Source organism: Trifolium pratense, linkage group LG7 (genome assembly GCF_020283565.1).
Source record: "Trifolium pratense cultivar HEN17-A07 linkage group LG7, ARS_RC_1.1, whole genome shotgun sequence".
Classification (NCBI taxonomy): domain Eukaryota; kingdom Viridiplantae; phylum Streptophyta; class Magnoliopsida; order Fabales; family Fabaceae; genus Trifolium; species Trifolium pratense.
Genome location: NC_060065.1, coordinates 41,998,739 through 42,019,517, shown reverse-complemented (window position 1 = coordinate 42,019,517; position 20,779 = coordinate 41,998,739). Strand labels below are relative to the sequence as shown.

General features: G+C 36.3%; 1 protein-coding gene and 1 long non-coding RNA gene across 6 annotated transcripts in view; both read left to right on the top strand.

The window, feature by feature from the left end:
• The window catches only part of LOC123894994 (cytochrome P450 72A68-like), an 81,181-nt gene that overhangs the window by 11,648 nt on the left and 48,754 nt on the right, over nt 1-20,779 (top strand). The gene's annotated exons all lie outside the window — the stretch shown is intronic.
• LOC123894999 lies at nt 2,421-5,753 on the top strand. 5 transcript variants are annotated; one of them, XR_006804046.1, is made up of 6 exons: nt 2,423-2,753; nt 3,368-3,912; nt 4,059-4,355; nt 4,697-4,785; nt 4,869-4,923; nt 5,484-5,753. It is a non-coding gene; the product is annotated as an uncharacterized LOC123894999 (long non-coding RNA). The 5 variants fall into 5 exon arrangements; XR_006804045.1 differs by having other exon boundaries at nt 3,368-4,127; nt 4,237-4,355; XR_006804043.1 differs by having other exon boundaries at nt 2,421-2,753; nt 3,368-4,355.

Here is a 20,779-nt window from a genome sequence, read left to right as displayed (position 1 = left end):
AGTAAGTAAGATCGTCTCCACACGGATTGCGTGTGCAATAATTCAATCTTCACTAAATTAGGATCGAAGCAAATTATCCAGGGATTTCAAAATTCTTTGTATTTCTCTCAAATTTAATACATTTCAATTATAAGGATTTGAAGAAGCAACCACATATATTATATAAGAAAAGAAAACACAACAAAATAAGTGGTTTGAAACTTGAAAATTCTACAAACCGGGGAGGATGACAGTGTGACCCCTCAACTGTGATCGGAAGAGGGCTGAAACCACTTGTTGCCATAACTGACCTCCTAATCAAATTAGGCGGTATTGTGAACTAGATACTAATAGTGAATACCACAAAAAGTTTCTACAAATTGGAGAGATAGTCAAATACCCCAACAACAACAAAATAAATTTGATCAGTTTTTTATTTTTTATAAGCAAAATATATTATAAGGGAGTACAAGAGGTACTCAATCCCTTACAACTCAAAGCAAATTATAATATGCTTTGGATACAAGACAGAGGATCATAAAGCCAATTCGAAAAAGAAAAACTAGAATTTCGGCCATACCGATTGCTAAACCACACCCAAAACATGTTTTTACATCGTCCACTAGGGAAATAGAATTTGGAATAACTTCATTGAAAACCACGTTGTTTCTTAGCTTCCAAAGGTTCCACGTAGTAGCCAACCAAATCAAATGATTAATCCGCCCTCCTTTTTTTGTTTTTACCATGTCGCCAAATAACAGAAAATGATTCCACCCTACTACACTTGTTGGGAGAGATTTACCAACCCAATTATACACCGCCTCCCACACTCCTTTACTAAAAGGGCAGCGAAAAAATATATGGTCACAATCCTCATTAAAAAAGAAGCAGAAAACACAAGGCAGATCATGCGGAGAAAGTAATATTCCTCTATGACTAAGAGCAATCCTCGTTGGTAATCTTGTAAGATAATGGAATGCTTATCTGATTGATATTCTCAAGAGTGTATATATATACAATGATCATAGTCTAGTCAAGCCTATGAATAATGACAAATATAAATGAGAATAAATACAAATAATTAGACATATAATTATTCTTAATGACTGCAATATTCTATTCTATCACACCCCCGCAGTCGAAGCGGGAGGTTCATGGACGCTTAGACTGGTCCGAAAGTCATCAAAGAGAATGCGGGGAAGCCCTTTGGTGAAGATGTCTGCAATCTGATGTCGGGAAGGAACATGAAGAACGCGTGCCTGACCACGAGCTACTTTTTCCCGAACAAAATGAATGTCCATCTCAATATGTTTTGTGCGCTGATGTTGCACAGGATTACCAGAGAGATAAATGGCACTAACATTGTCACAATACACCAAAGTGGCCTGAGGAATAGGAAAATGGAGCTCCAGAAGAAGATTACGTATCCAACACGACTCAGAGACAACATTAGCAACACCTCTATATTTTGCTTCAGCACTAGAACGCGAGAGAGTCGGTTGCCTTTTGGAAGACCAAGAGATAAGATTGTCGCCGAGAAACACACAATAACCAGATGTGGAGCGTCTAGTGTCGGGACACCCGCCCCAATCAGCGTCAGTGTAGGAGATGAGCTGTGTAATAGGGGATGGTGATAAATGTAATCCAAAATGTAGTGTACCCTGAACATAGCGCAGAATGCGCTTGAGAGCCAGCATGTGTTCGGTGCGAGGTGCATGCATGTGAAGACAAACTTGTTGAACTGCATATGATATGTCAGGTCGAGTGAAGGTGAGATATTGTAAAGCCCCTGCAAGACTCCGATATAAAGAGGGATCCTCATAAGGTGTGCCAGAGGAGGTGCTAAGTTTCTGTTTGGTGTCAACAGGAGTGGCTGACGGTTTGCAAGACGCCATGCCAACACGTTCGATGATCTCTGAGGCATAATTACTTTGACTGAGAAAGATGCCACTAGGATGACGAGAGACAGCAATACCCAAAAAATAACTCAGTGGACCCAAATCCTTCATCGCAAACTCGGATGCTAAAAGTGACATAATAGATTTGCGAAGGGTCTGAGTGGAGGTAATAAGGATTATGTCATCGACATATAAAAGAATGTAGGCCATGTCGGAACTCCGTCGATATATGACACTACTAGAAAATTCGCTTTTAGAGACCGATTTAGCGACCGAATTAATTCGGTCGCTATAGAGACCGAATTAGAGACCAATATTTTGAGCGTCAAATTAAAAAAAAAAATCGGTCGCTAAATCGGTCGCTATATAATTATAGAGACCGAATTGGAGACTGATCTTTAGCGACCAGAAGTTCGGTCGCTATATCCGTCGCATATATATATATATTAGAAATCACTAAAAAAATTAATCAAATTATTATCTTTTAAAAAATAGAAAAAAAAAAACAACAAATTATTCCAATATTATTATTATTATTAGTCAACACGTTTCCTCATTGTTTTCTTTTCAAATCAATTTCTCTTCAAACTTTTTCTCAGATAAATTGTCACTGCTTCACTGAACCCTAAATCAACTTTGCAAATATACCTCACTCATTGAACCCTAAATCAAATTTTCCACACCACCGCTTCACCTCTCTCTCGTACAACTCTTCTCTTCTTCTCCACGGGACACCGAACATCTCTTCTCTCCCTCTCTCTATGAGTTCCAAATCGTCCAATAATACTGTGTTGCTGAGGTTTTTCATCATCAAATCGTCCAAACCCACGGCTCCTCGATTCAAATCAGTTCCAACAAAGCTCCTTTTCTTCAAAGGTATTATTTCCGAATTCATACCTATAACTTCTTTTATCATCTCAACATCACTATTTCATTCACAAATTCATACCTATAACTTCATAGGTAATCGAGTTTTCTTAATTGGTTGAATTGAGATTTCGAATAATTGAATTGAACTCCCACCGAAATTGATTTTTTATTTATTTATTTTAGTATCTAAAATGGCCTTTAGAGGTGAATTTGTGTAATAATAATAGCAGTATTTGAAAATACCCTCATTGTTTTTTTTTTGTAAATTATAATTATGATAAACACAGTGTAAGTCTGTAAGTGCTTGGTAGAATTTACTTGGCTCAAAATAGAATGTAGTCGAAAAATTGGAACTTGAAATGAAAGAATCAGGGTTTTTGGTGTGAGTTGTTGACATGTTTAGGGGGAATGTATAAGTTTTCAAATGTCGACTCATATCTCAATGCCTTTAAGAAGGAAATGTTATAAAGTAATGCATGTTTGTAGTGTCAACAACTGGGGGACAAAAGAGTATGAATAAGTAGAGGTTGCCAAGCTGAGGAAGCAGAGAGTTTTTCTGTTGTTTATAGCAATGAGCAGAGAATTAAAGAAAATTATAATATTGTTGTTATGATTTGTAGGTGTTGATTTCAAGATCAAAAGACTCACCGTAGGTGGAAAAAGATTAAAACTTACAATTTGGGACACAAGTATGTATATACTATAGTCAGATTAGATCTTTCGGTTCAAGAAGAAAAACCAAACTGAACCATTATAATAGTTCGGTAAAACTGAATCAATTTGTTAACGGTTATCCCAAACTGAACTGGTATAAAGGTTCGGTGCATCGATTTTGTGGTTCCAAACCAAACTCCCTTTTTAGAAAATCGAATCGTATTTTTTTCAAATTGAACTGCTTCTTTGTGAACTGAATTGAATTGTTCACGAACTTAACCAAACCGAATCGTTTCAGTTCGCTCCAATTTGTGAACTGTCAGTCACAATTCAGTTTATATGTTTTTATAACAGTACTGACCTACCAGGTAACAAAGTATGTAAAGATAGAGGGAATTATTGAACAAGTAATTTGAGTCCCAGACACACATTGAAGTTCATTGAACAAGTAATTTATACACAAGAGGGAATTATTGTACAAATATATACAATAAGAAGTTCTCTTACAAAGGTTTGTCTAATATTTGTCTCGATCAATTAGAATTTCGTAGATAGAGTACCAAATGTTCATATTTTTTTGCTCAAATTTCACGCATTTCATGCTCTTGAATTTAATATAATCAATCTAGGTACTCAATTGCTTTGCTCTTTGCATAGATTTTTGCAGGTAGATTGTATGTTTGAAATATCAATTGACTAATGGAGATAGCATCACTCATGTATCGAGTAGGTCTATAGACTATAGGTGTATCAATTAGCTTATTTTATGTTTATTAAGTTTCTAGTTTTTTATTTGAATGATTATTTTTGTGTGTATTGTGTTTATCCATTTCAGTTTTATCTTCTTCATGATTTGATTGATTCTTCATGGTTTTTACGATATTTGGTGTACTTGAAGAAAGGGAAGTTCGGCTGGAACCTCAAATCATACATCGTGCCATATTAGTCATGATGGTAGGCTCACTTTGAAGCACATATTTAAAAAATTCTTCTTTCATGAAATCATTGTAGTGTCTTGACCAACAGTATCTTTATTTTATCTTAGTCTATTCTTGTTTTTTAACCCAAAAATATAGATTAATATGTCATATATATTAGTATTAGTTGCACCCATTAATATCAAATTACAGGTTATGTATTTTGCAGTCCTTTGAGGAATAGGCTTAATAGGACTATAAGCCTTCATTTTATTCTTTGACTTGCAGATTTTGAAGCCATGAATGAATTTGAATAATTTAGGGGAGCTAGTTTGTTGAGAGCTTTCTAAGTTCTATATCATATCTTACTTTTTACAGATTTCCTATTGTGTTTATCTTCATATAAACTTCCAGAAGTTTTGTAAAAGTCTTCGGAATCAAGCATTGTTGTAAGCACTTTTAAGCAGGTATATATTCCTTGTTTCCATATTTTGGATGAATTTATAATTATTTGTGATTTCTCATGATCAATACATCATAGTGTATATAGGATGAAGGGCTCGAGTTAACATTATGATGTGGACATTGCAGCAAGGAGGAAGTGGGTATGTTATCTTTCAAATATCTGTCTTTTAAACTGAATTCTATATTTTCATATGCACCCTTGTAGAGTAAGAGATTTTAATTTTCACCTCTGAATTCTAGATGTTCAATTGCTTTATGTTTGTATGTACCTCGAAGTTTTGGATTCTGAAATACTGAAGTTGAGCCCTCACCTTATAGCAGATCTGTTAGATGTTTAGATCAATGCAGAAATAGATTTGTCACAAGTAACTTGGAAATCAGTTTTTTTAGAGATAACTAGTTTAATATATCAGGGAAATTAATGATGAAGGAAAATGGAAGTCAATTCATTTTTTAGTGCTAACTAGCTTAGTTTAATATATCAACGCATAGGCACTGCAGGTGCAGTGCATTTTTTTTATCTCTTTTATTCAGTAGCATGTGATGGATTAGTTATGGTTTCCTGCATAACATAGCTCGGATTATGGAGCACAAATACTGATATAAAATATTTGTAAGCCATCTACACTAACTGTAGTAGCATCCATACTCCACAATTTTTGACTTCTAGTTATAATTCATATTCTTTGTTTTGTTATAGACGGAACTGAATGGCACTCCCCCCGCTCCTTCAGATTTGTTTGTTCACACACACCAACATCGCAAGAATAAACTTGAGTGTGGCAGATGATAATGATGTATGTCTGATGATGATGATCAAGTTCATGAAGATGATGTGGCAGATGATAAATTGATGATGATGATGATGATGATGTCTGATGATGGTGTAGTAGTGTGGCTTACTTTAGTCTTGGTTATGTTTTGGTTGATTTGTAATACTTATTACTTAAATATAAATATATTATGTTCATATTGTTGTGTGCATAGTTTAATTGCTTGGTGTGTATGAAATAGTTTGAGATATTAAATTAGATTCAAAAATTGCTTTTCTAATAATTTAAAAAAAAAATATATATCATTAGTGACTGAAATAGAGACTGAATTTTTCACATAGCGTCGCTAATTTGGTCGCAACGAATTGAGAAATTAGTCGCTAAAATCGGTCACTAAATTAGTCGCTAAAATCAGTCACTAAATTAGTCGCTAAAATCAGTCACTAAATTAGTCGCTATAGCGTCGCAAAACGCGTCGCAACCAGCGACACAAATTCAGTCTCTATTTCAGTCACTAAAATCGGTCACTACTTTGGTCGCTACCAAATCGGTCGCTGGGTTGGTCACAACGGAGTAGCGACCAGGGTCGTTGATACTGATTTTTTATGGTCGCAAAATCGGTCGCTAACAGATTTAGAGACCGATTTTGATGAAAATCGGTCTCTAAATCGGTCGCTAAAGCCGAGTTTTCTAGTAGTGTGAAGAGGGAATGGTCTGATGTGCTATGGTGGAACCCAATGGTGGCAACATAATCAGCAAAGCGTTGGTACCATGCTCTGGGCGCTTGCTTGAGACCATAAAGTGACTTCTTCAATCGACAGACATAATTTGGATGTTGATGGTCGCGAAAACCTAATGGCTGATGCATGTAGACAGTCTCATGGAGATCACCGTGTAAAAAAGCATTTTGCACATCCAGTTGATGAATGGGCCAAGACTTTGATAGAGCAATGGTGAGTACGATTCGAATGGTAGCTGGTTTCACTACGGGACTGAAAGTTTCATCACAATCCACTCCTGCAACCTGTGACCTGCCATCACCTACAAGACGAGCTTTATAACGCTCAAATGAGCCATCAGAATTTTTCTTATGCCTAAAAATCCACATGCATCGAATAAGGTTAGCATCACACGGATGAGGAACTAAATCCCAAGTCTTATTTCTAATAAGAGCATCAAATTCAGATTGCATTGCAGATTTCCAATTCGGGTCGGATAAGGCTAGTTTGGGGTTTTTAGGTATGGGAGAGATGGTGTGGTCAGGTTGAGAGACTGATAAGGAAAAAATTTTGCGGGGTTTGACAATGCCTTTCATGCTACGGGTGGTGATGGTTCGTGTAGGTGGAGGTGGATGTGGTTGAATTGGTGGTGGTGAGGGAGATGAGGTTGTAGTAGGCGAGTTGGTCGGGGAGTTATGAGACAGTGAATGTTGGTTTAATGGTGAAGGTGGTTGGTTAGTTATGTTTGTTGGAGTTGATTGGTTGTGTGCAACAGGTGGTAATATTTGTTTTTGCCACTGATGTACAAGGTAGGGGTGTAGGTCATCATTTAGGAAGTTATAAGAGTGAGGGGAAGGGGAGTATATCTTGGTGAAGGGAAATTGGTTTTCATCAAAGATAACATGCCTCGAAATTATTAACTTTCTATTTGACAAATCAAAACACTTGTAGCCTCTATGATTCGACGGATAGCCCAAGAAGACACACGGAGTAGAACGAGATTGTAACTTATGAATGTTAGAGGACGGGAATAACGGGTAACATAGACAACCAAAAACTCGTAGATGTGTGTAGGTCGGATCCCGGTGATATAAGAGTTGTGTTGGTGACTGATTTTGAAGTATTTTACAGGGAAGAATGTTTAAAAGATAAGTTGCCATGTGAAGAGCATGATGCCAGAACGATGCGGGGACAGAAGAATGAGCTAACATAGTGTGAAATCTGGCACGCAGTGAACACAATGCTGCACAAGATGCTATAGCATATGTTGCAGCAAGACAGTCGCAGAACACAGTAAATAAATAAATAAATAGCAGAATAATAAATAACACAGATAGTTGTTAACCCAGTTCAGTGCAACGTCACCTACTCTGGGGGATACCAATCCAGGAATGAATCCACTATAATAGCTCTAGTTCAAAGCCCTCGACCAACACCCGGTACTTGACTTATCACCTAGACACTACCCGTGCAATCCTACCTAAGAACCTCTTAGATAATGAGACCCCGTCCCAAATTCCCTCTAACAACACATACCATGTTGCTGTCAATAATAATAATCAGGATGGAGACACTCTCCTAGAAACTAGACCATACTCTTGCTTAAAAGCTTATGAGTGAATCACACACACTAACTCCGTGCTTCAAAGCTTAGGAGTAGCTTACAATTAACAACCAAAACACAGTCCTAAACTTGCATCAAATTGACACAAGAAAGGCTGACAAAAGACACAAACTCTAAACCTTAAAAACTCACACTTTGTAAAAAACACGGTTTAGAATGCATGAGTTGAATAGCTTGAGGCTTCACATATTTATAGTCTTCAATTGTCTTGATGTCCAAGTTAGGTCTTCAGACAAATACAGCTGTAGAAATTGCGGTCCAACCCTAAATTATTTCCAGAAATACAATTCATGTTGTACCAAACAAAAAAAACACGCAAAAATATAATATAATTATATTTTTGTTTTAAATACTGTTCCTTCAGCCGACTTCAATAAAACTTGCTGGGCAAGGCTCGTTTTGCCCAGGCGCACGTGCTTGAATATATAATTGGAGCAAATCTTAACTCAGATTTGAAATAAAAATTCTGCACGAAAACAGAGTATCAGTATGCTGTACTATAATGCTACAACATCTCAGTCCAGCATCTGGCTGGTTGGCTTTTGCAAAATGTAGCCAATCAAAACACCAACAATCTCCCCCTTTGGCAAATTTTGGCTAAAACAACCTTGGACCAGTGCATAGAGAAATACAGTCTAGACTTTCCTTCGAGTCAACATAAGCACACAACTAGGAAAGAAAGTAGAACGATGCTAAGCTATTTAAACTTTCCTTCGAGTCAACATACGCACACAACTAGGAAAGAGAGTAAAGAAGTTCATCAGATGAATAGATAGCTAGCACGTAAGCATCAGAGGCATGCAACAGCGGAATATAACACATCTAGCCTCAAAGTACAGATAGAGAGAAATAAACTCTCACATAGTGGATTTAAGATCGGAGAAATAAACTCCTTAATAATTAAGCAACGCCACAGAGAATAGGAAAAATAAATTCCTATGTAAACATGCATATCATAAGTAGTAGAAAAGTAAATTCTACCTACTCCCCCTCAACATATGCATAAATTTCACTCCCCCTCAAAACATGCATATAAGCAAAACATGCTATACTAGATGCTATAGCATTCTTCATCACATCATGCACATTCACATTTTACTCCCCCTTTTTAGCCATAAATTCTGACAAATAAAGTCAGTACCATAGAATAGGAGCAAAAACAAAGATCTATAGAGTATCAAGTAGCATAGAGTCACAGGATGTCAGATCATAGGGGAACATAGAGTGCAGAGAGAATAAGAGCATAGGAACTCATAAAGTGCATATGACAGACCATCAGGGCATAGAAAACTTGGAGTATCAGAGCCAAAAGACATGGATTGTACATGTTACAACCCAGAGAGCATCAGGGCGTAGCCCACAAAATTAAAATCCGAAAGGACATGCAAATAAAGCATAAGCAGGTCACATAGAAGGACTTGCATCAGATTCCTCCTCCTCCTCTACCTCAGTATCACAGCCTGCATTATCATCTAGAACACCAGGATTGACATTGGAGAAAACACCTTGAGGTCAACAGTCATTTGCTTCCTAGGCAAAACATCAGTTTGACTGGTTGACAGATGATGCAGCACAGTCTGCAGCATGCGTACCCTCAGACAGTCTAAAATCAAAAGACAAATCACAACCTCTCTTACTAGGAACACCAGCCTTAGTACAAATGTCAGGATGTTGAGCTAGAATAATGTCATACATTAGTGTAGGAAAGACTATAGACATCTTCACAGTACATGACTTACCATGCAGAACAGTTTCATCAAGAATATAAGAACTAAAGGCAAAAGGTGATCTGGTCCCTACAACATATATAAACCTAGCCAAACCTGTAGCCACAGTATTGGAATGAGTAGTTGGAGCCCAGTTGCAGTTTTCATCAATCCAGCTGCATTAATCAAATCAACAAGCTTTTGGCATTGTAAAAAGACTTCACTTAAATTCCTTTCCACAGCAAGCCTTCTTTTTATCACAAATTTCCACCTGTCAACATTTTCAAAACGATGAAAGGAAATGTTGTCAATGGGTACAGGGGATACATCTTGAGGGATCCTCTTTTTCTTCACAGACTTCTTTGAGGATGCTGCAGGCGATGCAGTAGCATGTTGGTCTTCCTCAAACTCTGAATCACTAGAGGAAATAGTCTTCCTCCTCAAAAGCTTCTTCTTTGGCTCAGAGGGCCTAGTAATCTTACTCCACTGTCTTTTAAGACCATAGATTTTCTTTTCCTTGGCAGTCTTGACAGGAACATTAGAAACAGCTACACCTTTAACAGCATTGCTCCTTAACCTCCTAGTACTAGAAACAGGAGTTCTCTCAGTAAGGTTGAGATTGTCCACATAAATAACATTTGAATCTTTCTCAGCAGATTCATCAACATTCAAAGGAACAGACATAGTTTTACCACTATCATCAACATAAGGGATCACATAGATATCATGAACAAAAACATTATCAGTAGTAGTTGCTTCAGAACCCTTTTCTTTGTCAGGAACAATAACATCATCTGGAGACTCGGGTATCACGATGTTATCCAAATTTTCCCGTGCTGCAGATGTTGTAGCATCATGTGCAGCATCCTTCTCAGGAACACTCTTCTTGACATGTTCCAACACAGAGTCATCTTTGACCTCAGTTGGAGTGCTAATATCATTACCAACAAATGTTAAACACAGCAGGGGAGAACACCACATAACTTTCTCTGACAAATACTTTCTCACCACAAGAAACATCCTTATCATCAACAAACACAAAATTCTTACCAAATCTTCAGATGTTTCAACATTACCCATAACAGCGTGCATTACTAAATAAATTGAAAAGAGAACTGCACGCCACACTAGCAATAATTGCTATAACTCTTCAGATAGGCAAATACCAAGTTTGCCTCGCAATTTTTCAAATTGAACCGCATCTAGAGCCTTAGTAAAAATGTCAGCCAACTGTTCTTCAGTGGCAATATGCCCAAGAGTCACAATACCTTCTTCAACTAGATCTCTGATAAAATGGTGCCTAATATCAATATGCTTCGTCCTACTATGTTGGATAGGATTCTTTGAAATATTGATTGCACTAAGGTTATCACAGTACAATGCCATAGCATCTTGTACCACATTGTACTCCAGCAACATTTGTTTCATCCATAATAGCTGGGAGCAGCTACTACCAGCAGCTATGTACTCTGCTTCAGCTGTAGATAAAGACACACAGTTCTGTTTCTTGCTGAACCAAGATATTAGATTGTTGCCTAAAAAGAAACAAGCTCCTGAGGTGCCTTTTCTATCATCTGCACAACCTGCCCAATCAGCATCACAATACCCCTCTAGCATAGACTTGTTCTTGTAGACCCACTTGGTACCAATCACATTAGTAGTTTCCGGTCTAGGAACTAAGTCCCAAACTTCATTCTTCTTGAACTGATTTAGCTCTTCTTGCATAGCATTTATCCAAAACTCATCAGTGAGGGCTTCCATCACATTTTTGGGTTCAAACTTAGAAACAAAACAAGCATTAGGAACTAAGTCAAGTGTCCTTCTAGTAGTAATTCCATGATTAGGATTACCAATAATCAGATCTGTAGGATGATTCTTTTGAGTACGAATGGATGACCCTTTCTTTGAAGTAGCAAAGATTGGTTCAGGTGTAGTAATCTCTGTATCATTCTTGAATTCCTCAATAGTTTCAGAATCTATACTACCTGGGATAGATGTTGTAGCATCTTTTGTATCATCTTTCACAACTTCACTTGAAATATCATCTATTACTACATTTATAGATTCCATCATGGTTTTGGTTCTGTAGTTATATACTCTGTAGGCTCTGCTATTTGTTGAGTATCCCAAGAATATGCCTTCATCACTTTTAGGATCCATTTTAGTTCTTGGTTCTCTATCAGACAAGATATAACATTTACTTCCAAACACATGAAAGTACTTAACAGTAGGTTTTCTACCTTTCCACAATTCATACAGAGTAGATGTAGTTCCAGATCTCAAGGTGACACGATTATGAATATGACAAGCAGTGTTCATAGCTTCTGCCCAAAAACCATGAGGGAGTTTCTTTGCATGTAACATTACTCTTGCAGACTCTTGTATAATTCTATTCTTTCTTTCTACTACACCATTTTGTTGTGGTGTAATGAGAGATGAAAATTCATGGATGATGCCTTCAGAGGCATAAAAGTCAGAGAATCTAGAGTTTTCAAACTCCTTTCCATGATCACTTCTGATCCTTAACACAACATTATTTTTCTCTCTTTGAAGTAGAATACATAGATCTTTGAATACGTCAAAGGTCTCTGATTTCTTTCCAATAAAATTTATCCAGGTATATCTAGAGAAATCATTTACAACAACATAGGCATACCTTTTTCCTCCTAAGCTTTCAGTTTGCATAGGTTCCATCAAATCCATGTGTAGAAGCTCAAGAACTCTGGTAGTGGTAAGATGCTGCAGCTTTGGATGTGGCTTCTTGGTTTGTTTTCCAATTTGACATTCACCACAAATGCTTCCTTCTTCGATCTTGAGATTTGGCAAGCCCTTGATGGCTTCTTCAGGTATAGCTTTCTTCATGCTTCTTAGGTTGAGATGACCAAGTTTTTGGTGCCACAATTTTATTTCATCTTCTTTCGTGATTAAGCATGTCGACACATTTGCCTCTTCTTGGGGAACCCATAAGTAGCAGTTGTCTTTTGATCTGACGCCCCTCATCAAAATTTCACCCTCATAATTTGTAACCAAACATTCAGACTTGGTGAAGTTTACCTTCATCCCTTGGTCGCATAATTGACTGATGCTTATTAAATTTGCAGTCAATCTTTTTACTAACAACACATTGCTTAGTTTAGGCAAGCTATTACTGTTGAGCTCCCCTATACCAACAATTTCTCCTTTAGTACCATTACCACAAGTTACAAAACTAGTTGAGTAAGACTTTAAATCAACAAGAAATTTTCCAATTCCGGTCATGTGTCTTGAACAACCACTATCGAAATACCAGTCTTCCCTTGATGAAGCTCTAAGTGATGTGTGAGCAACCAGAGCAGTAATCTTCTTCTCAAGTTGAGTACCATCACTGGTCTTCACATTCTTACCTTTAGGTTTCCATTCTTGTTGAGTGGAGGCAGTTGTGGAAACTGGTTTAGGCTGATGATGCCTGTTAGGGTATCCAAACAATTTGTAACAAAAAGGTCTTATATGCCCTTTTCTACCACAGTAGTGACATATCCAAGAGTGATGTTTTCTTTTGTTCTTTGACAAGGGATGCTGCTTATGATGCTGTAGCATCTGTTGAGGCATCTTTCGCTTATGAGTTTCTTTTGGATGCATGTACGTGAGATCTGAGCTGTAACCTTTGTGTTTGTTGACATTCTCATAACTAAGCCCAATATGTTTAGGCTTTAGAACATTTTTCTCTATGATTTCTTCTAGTTGACCATCAGCTTTATGAAGTTTATCAAGATGATCATCATCTTTATACAGCATGTCAGAGAATTTTCTCAAACGCCAAATGTCAGCATTTAATTTTTCAATGACTTCCTTAGCTTCATCAAGATCAGAGGATAGATAATTTACCTTCTTCTGGAGCTCATCCATCTTTGATATATTTTCAAATTTTTCTGCCTTCAATTGATTGATGGTTACCTTTTGTTTCTCAATGACTCTGCATATTTCTCCACTCTTGAGGCAGAGTTCTCTGTAAGAATCAGCAAGTTCTTCGTAGGTTACCTCTCCATCACAAGATTCTGTATCAGATGTAATAGTACCTGTTAAGACTGAGATATGTTTGGCAGTCACAGATGCTGTATCATCTTCTGAGTCATCATCATCAGACCAACTGACAGTTAGTCCTTTCTTCGTTCTTTTCTGATATGTTGGACATTCAGGTCTGATGTGACCATATCCCTCGCATTCATGACATTGAATATTCTTGTTTAAGCTTGACTTTTCATCACTCTTAGGTTTTCCTTGATTCACAATACTGCGCATAGTGCCTGGAGCATCATTCTTAGAATTTGGTCTGGGTCTTTTGTCCATTTGTTTTAGAACTTTGTTGAACTGTTTTCCCAGCAACTCCATAGCTTCAAAGATACTTTCATTAGATTCTTCATCCTCCTCCAGATCTTCTTCATTATTTTTAGATGAGAAGGCAATGCTCTTATTTTTCTTTTCACTTCTTCCATTTGCAGCACTTTCATAAGTTTGGAGTGATCCAACAAGTTCATCCAGCTTCATCTGAGATATGTTTTTGGCTTCTTCCATAGTTGTGACTTTCATATCAAATTTCTTTGGAAGAGATCTGAGCATTTTTCTTACTAACTTTTCTTCGGGAATTTTCTCCCCCAAAGAATCAAATTGATTATCATAATCTAGAATAGTCATATGAAAATCTTGGATTGTTTCCTCATCCTTCATACGTAAATTTTCAAACTGAGTAGTAAGGATCTGTAATTTAGACATCTTTACCTGAGGAGTACCTTCATGAACAGTTTCAAGAATCTTCCAAGCTTCCTTTGCTGAGACACATTTTTTGATCAGCTTGAAGATGTGTTTGTCTACCCCATTGTATAATGCATATAATGCTTTTGAGTTTCCCAAAGCAAGCTCATCTTCTTCTTTAGACCAGTCCTCCTCAGCTTTTAGTTCAAGTGTTGGCTTTCCATCTTTGTCCATGACCACAGGGGGGTCCCATCCTTTCAGAACAGCTTTCCAAGTTTTGCTATCCATAGATTTTAGGAAAGCAATCATGCGTGATTTCCAATAATCATAGTTGGAGACACAAACGAGAAGCGGTGGTCTGCTTACAAGCCCTCCTTCTTTGTCCATGTTGCCAGACATTCTCCCTGGAGCTCACCCTATAACCAGAAAGGGTGCCTGCTCTGATGCCAATTGAAATCTGGCACGCAGTGAACACAATGCTGCACAAGATGCTATAGCATATGTTGCAGCAAGACAGTCGCAGAACACAGTAAATAAATAAATAAATAGCAGAATAATAAATAACACAGATAGTTGTTAACCCAGTTCAGTGCAACGTCACCTACTCTGGGGGATACCAATCCAGGAATGAATCCACTATAATAGCTCTAGTTCAAAGCCCTCGACCAACACCCGGTACTTGACTTATCACCTAGACACTACCCGTGCAATCCTACCTAAGAACCTCTTAGATAATGAGACCCCGTCCCAAATTCCCTCTAACAACACATACCATGTTGCTGTCAATAATAATAATCAGGATGGAGACACTCTCCTAGAAACTAGACCATACTCTTGCTTAAAAGCTTATGAGTGAATCACACACACTAACTCCGTGCTTCAAAGCTTAGGAGTAGCTTACAATTAACAACCAAAACACAGTCCTAAACTTGCATCAAATTGACACAAGAAAGGCTGACAAAAGACACAAACTCTAAACCTTAAAAACTCACACTTTGTAAAAAACACGGTTTAGAATGCATGAGTTGAATAGCTTGAGGCTTCACATATTTATAGTCTTCAATTGTCTTGATGTCCAAGTTAGGTCTTCAGACAAATACAGCTGTAGAAATTGCGGCCCAACCCTAAATTATTTCCAGAAATACAATTCATGTTGTACCAAACAAAAAAAACACGCAAAAATATAATATAATTATATTTTTGTTTTAAATACTGTTCCTTCAGCCGACTTCAATAAAACTTGCTGGGCAAGGCTCGTTTTGCCCAGGCGCACGTGCTTGAATATATAATTGGAGCAAATCTTAACTCAGATTTGAAATAAAAATTCTGCACGAAAACAGAGTATCAGTATGCTGTACTATAATGCTACAGCATCTCAGTCCAGCATCTGGCTGGTTGGCTTTTGCAAAATGTAGCCAATCAAAACACCAACATAGTGCGTATCATATTATTAATGGTTCTTATTTTGCGTTCCGCTTTTCCAAGAGTGTATATATATACAATGATCATAGTCTAGTCAAGCCTATGAATAATGACAAATATAAATGAGAATAAATACAAATAATTACACATATAATTATTCTTAATGACTGCAATATTCTATTCTATCAAATCTATCTAATAATAACCGCCAACCAAAAACATTTACTTTTGACGACACATCATTCTTCCACAACTTTTTAATAGCTGTCAACACATTAAGATTCAAGTTCTCAACCTTACGATGATCTAATAACCAAGTATAACAAGACTTTACGGAAAAAAACACCCGTTTGTCCAAGAACCTCATCGCCAACTATCATTGGTATTCGTATGTAAATGTATACCTACCAACAACTCCTTAAGATCATCCAACTGTTGTTCTGCAGTTGCTGTTAAGCGATCATTCCACTGCCAAGACCACAAGGGGATCACGCCATTCCCATGAAACCTCTCTGCTATCATAACATCTTTAAAAGACTCTTTAGCATAAAGATTAGGAAATAAGTCTTTAAAAAATTGAGTCCCGTACCAAATAAACTTCCAAAATCCAATGTTATTACCACTACCAACATAGTTTCTGACATTTAACTTAAAACAATCAACCTCCATTCCTCTACTTAAACCTGTAACGTTCTTCCACCAAATCAACAAATTTGCTCTAGTCGTTACAGTGTTGCTGTCCAACAATTGAAAGGGTAAATGGTCATACCTGAAATGTAACAAATCAGCCCAAATCGCATCACCTTCAGATAACATCCTCCACTTCCATTTGCTTAGAAGTGCCAAGAGCTTTATAAAAAGAAAAGAAATAGAGGGGAAGACTAGACAATACCGAATTAATGAGAGTAATACGACCACCGTAAGATAAAAGGTGGCTGCTCCATGCGTTTAACCTTTTCGACATAGCATCCACAACAGATTTCCAAGTCTCCCTCCTTCTAGGATTGGCCCCAACCGGTATTCCAAGGAATTTAAAAGGAATAACTTCTGATTGACATGATAAAAAAGAGGACCCTGTTTCCAACAATCTTGAATCAACGTTTATACCATATAGCTTACTCTTTACAAAGTTAATTTTAAGACGAGACACTAGTTCAAAGCTTCTGAGAACAATTTTAATTGTCCAAATATTGTCCCAAATCCCTTTTCCCATAAAAATAGTATCATCCGCAAATTGTAGAATCTGGAACTGAATATCATCATTGACTCGGTATCCCTTAAATTTACCAATTTCAACCACTTTCCTCATCAACCCTGCTAAGCCTTCAGCAATAATCAGAAACAAAGAAGGAGATAAGGGATCACTTTGACGTAATCCTCTACCAACCTTGAAATCGCTAGTGGGACTACCATTAACAAATATGGACATCGAGCTTTCAAAGATGCAAGCTCTCATTCATTCTAACCGCCCTTCAACAAAGCCCATCTTAATCATCATACGTTCCAAGAAACGCCAACTAACTGTGTCGTAAGCTCGTTCAAAATCAACTTTAAACAATAAAAAATCATCATTTCTTCTTTTAGCAAGATCAATAAGTTCGTTTAATACCACAACCCTATCCAAAATCTGTCTATGAGGAAGAAATGCCAATTGACAGTTTGAGATCAATTCCCTAAAACTCTTTTCATCCTGTTAGCCCAAATTTTCGACAAGATTTTGTACAAGCTCCCTATTAGGAAAATAAGACGATAATCAAATAAATCTTGAGGATGATCCTTCTTAGGAATAAGAGTCAAGAAGGAAGCAGTAAGAGCTTTAATTAGGCAAAATAGCAAATTCGTAAAATTCTCTTTAAAAAGCCATCACATCGTGTTTCACAATCGACCAACAAGCTTTTAAGAAATTGACGTTGAAACCATCAAGGCCTAGACTCTTGTTACCATCACAACTCCATATGATTTCCTTAACCTCTTCTTCATCAAAAGGTTCTAAAAGATAAGCATTGTCTTCAACTGAGAGGGTGTTAAATTCGATACCTTGCAAGAAAGGTTTGTTGCTCCACTCCTCCTCAAAGTGTTTAGAAAAATGATTTGTAACCTCATCTTTGATTTCAGCCACCCCTTTGATAAGTAATTCAAGACACCGAAATTAGGAAAAGAAAATGAAACAAAGGAACTTTGGCCCGGAAGTGTTCAAGTCATGTTATTTTTTTGGAACATCAATGTTAGGTTTTGAGTAGCTTTGTTTAAAAAAAAGGTTTTCAGTGGCTAGCTCTTGATTCTATTTTAGGTTTTTTTTTTTTTTTTAGTGGATTTTCGGTGTTGGTGCTTTATTCTCTCCGTAAAATAATTGTGTACACCTTGTATCATCTGTATTCTTGATTTGAATAAAATTTGGTATGGCTTTTCAAAAAATTAAAAATTTCATCGAGGTATGTTTTGAACAGTCCAACACAAGTTCCTCAAAAATAAAATAAAAAATTAAAACACGTGTTCAAAACATATTAACAAAACAATATAGCAGCAACTTAATATTTAAGCTAAATTAGTGTTAATTTGGTCCCTTATACTTTTCTTTTCAATTTCATCTTGGTCGCAAAAATAACACATTTCTTAATGATTTTGATGAAGAATATTGTTCTAGTGAACACTCAAAGGGGGTTATATTATTAGATATATGAGAATAATGTTACATGAGTTATCAAAGAATGACTGAAAAAATATATCTCTCTCTACAATAAAAATATGTAGCTATTTATAGGCTACAGATTTCTTCTCCTCCAAGTTTGATCTTCTAGAACTTCTGCCACCACCGTCTTCTTCGGCGAACCAGCGTAAGAATAGGGGTGATTATCTTTTCCTTCGTCCCCAAACTATGGAGGTTATGGGGGTGATGATTTCTTCCACGTGAAGTTAAGCAGTTGACCATTTGGAAGAAGAAGATATTTTGGATATGATTCATCATTCAAGACTAGTTGGCGCCACGTTGCTTCATCTCGTCACGTCAGGTAGTTTCGCCATCTCGCCTACTGGGTCTTCATGGATCATTTTAATTGGGCTTTGTTACTTTTGGACTTATTGGACCTAACTAATTTATCCCTTATCTCATTGCCCGTCCAAGAATAAAATAACATAGACTCATTTCTTGTTCTTGTTGTAAATGTTGCTTGTCTTATACATCTTTTTTTTATCTAGAAATCAATCATATATCAATCATCATTCTTCAACTTGATGTTTAGTGGTCCCTTAATTAACCTAAATGTTTTGATGAAAAAAAATAAATGTTCTTGATTTTTAATGATTTTGGTTTAAAATTGATGGAAAAGTATAAAAACTGACTAACGGAACATAGTTAGGGGACTAAAAAGGAACGGGAAAAAAATTAGGGGACTAATATGAATCCGAAAAAAAAAATTAAGGGACAAAAACACTAATTTAACCTAATGTTTAAATACATGTATTGGTATTTAAACTACCTCCTGACTTCTTCGTCAAGAGTATATATATATATAACAGGGTTTCTGTCTGTTTTAATTGGTGATTCTTTTGCTGGTGGTGTCTAGGTTCATTGATTTACCATTCCTCGATTTGGCTTTCAACTGGTTTTAGGTTATTTGGATTTGCAACAAAACTTTTTCCTCAGCGTTTGATAGAGAGATTTCATATTGCCTATTTGGGTTAGGTCTATCTTAATATTCGTGTCTTTCTTTGATTTCGGACTGTTACCTTGAAAAAACCATTATCGCTTGTTGCTTGGTGCAACAAGTATTGGGTACGTGAACCTCTCCCGTGTTGACGGTCGGTTCATTCACCTTACTTCTATTTTGTCTTTTAGGATTATTTAGAAGTTAGTCGTTTTGTTTCACGGTTCTCGAACTCACTGGGTTAAGCTTTATGTCCTCTCAGTCATTGTATATATATATATATATATATATATATATATATCTTTTTCTTTTTAAATATAATAAGGAGATATTGCAAGAGGACATAGGCGAAGATTGTTTTGTCCCCTGATGTCTAGATTCTTTTCGCCTTATAAAAAAGACAACAATTATTATTATTATTATTATTATTATTATTATTATTATTATTATTATTATTATTATTATTATTATTATTAAGCTTGGCTTTTGTTGCGTATACTCAAACCAAAGGAAAAGAAAGAAGTAACATTTTTCCCATTTTTTTCCAACACAATCATAATAGAAAAAAACCCAAAAGGGACGTGAACCCCACTTTAAAATTGTTTGTTCTCAGTTTTAGTACAAAAAAAACTGGAACTATTTGAGATGTTGAATGAAAAGTATCAAAATACAATACTGCCTCTGAATCTCTGATCCAACAATTAATTTGATCAAATAATTTAGGTGATGCAAATCATACACCAAGAGATATGAAATTCATTAAAAAATTTGGGTTACGAGATGACAATCGGAGTAATCCTTTACATTGGACCCAGAGTAATAATAATACATATGAGTTGATTAACTTCACATTTTTATCCAAGGTAGAATCTTTTGTCGAACAATACTTTACATAAATGTTATCTTACAATTTTCTTTTATCAAATAATACTACTTCCGTCCCTAATTATAAGACTTGTTTAATCACTGCACGTACGCCAATGCATAATTTTGATCACTAAATATTTTTAATTGTCTATCAGTAAAAATTATAAAAATTTAATATTTTGAAGACTTAATTAGTAAAATGGACCCTTAAAGACATTTTTGGTTTCACATTGATCCCTTAAAGAAAAAAGGCCTGAATAGGTCCTTAAAGAAAAAAAGATCCGAATAGGTCCTTTATAAAAACATCTCCGTTAATCAATTTGGTCCTATTTAGATCTTTTTTTTAGGGACCAAACTGATTAACGAATATGTCTTTAAGAGACCTATTCGGAACTTTTTTTCTTTAAGGGACCTATTCAGACTTTTTTTCTTTAAGGGATCAATCTGAAACCAAAAATGTCTTTAAGGGACCATTTTACTAATTAAGTCTATTTTGAAAATACTCATCAAAAC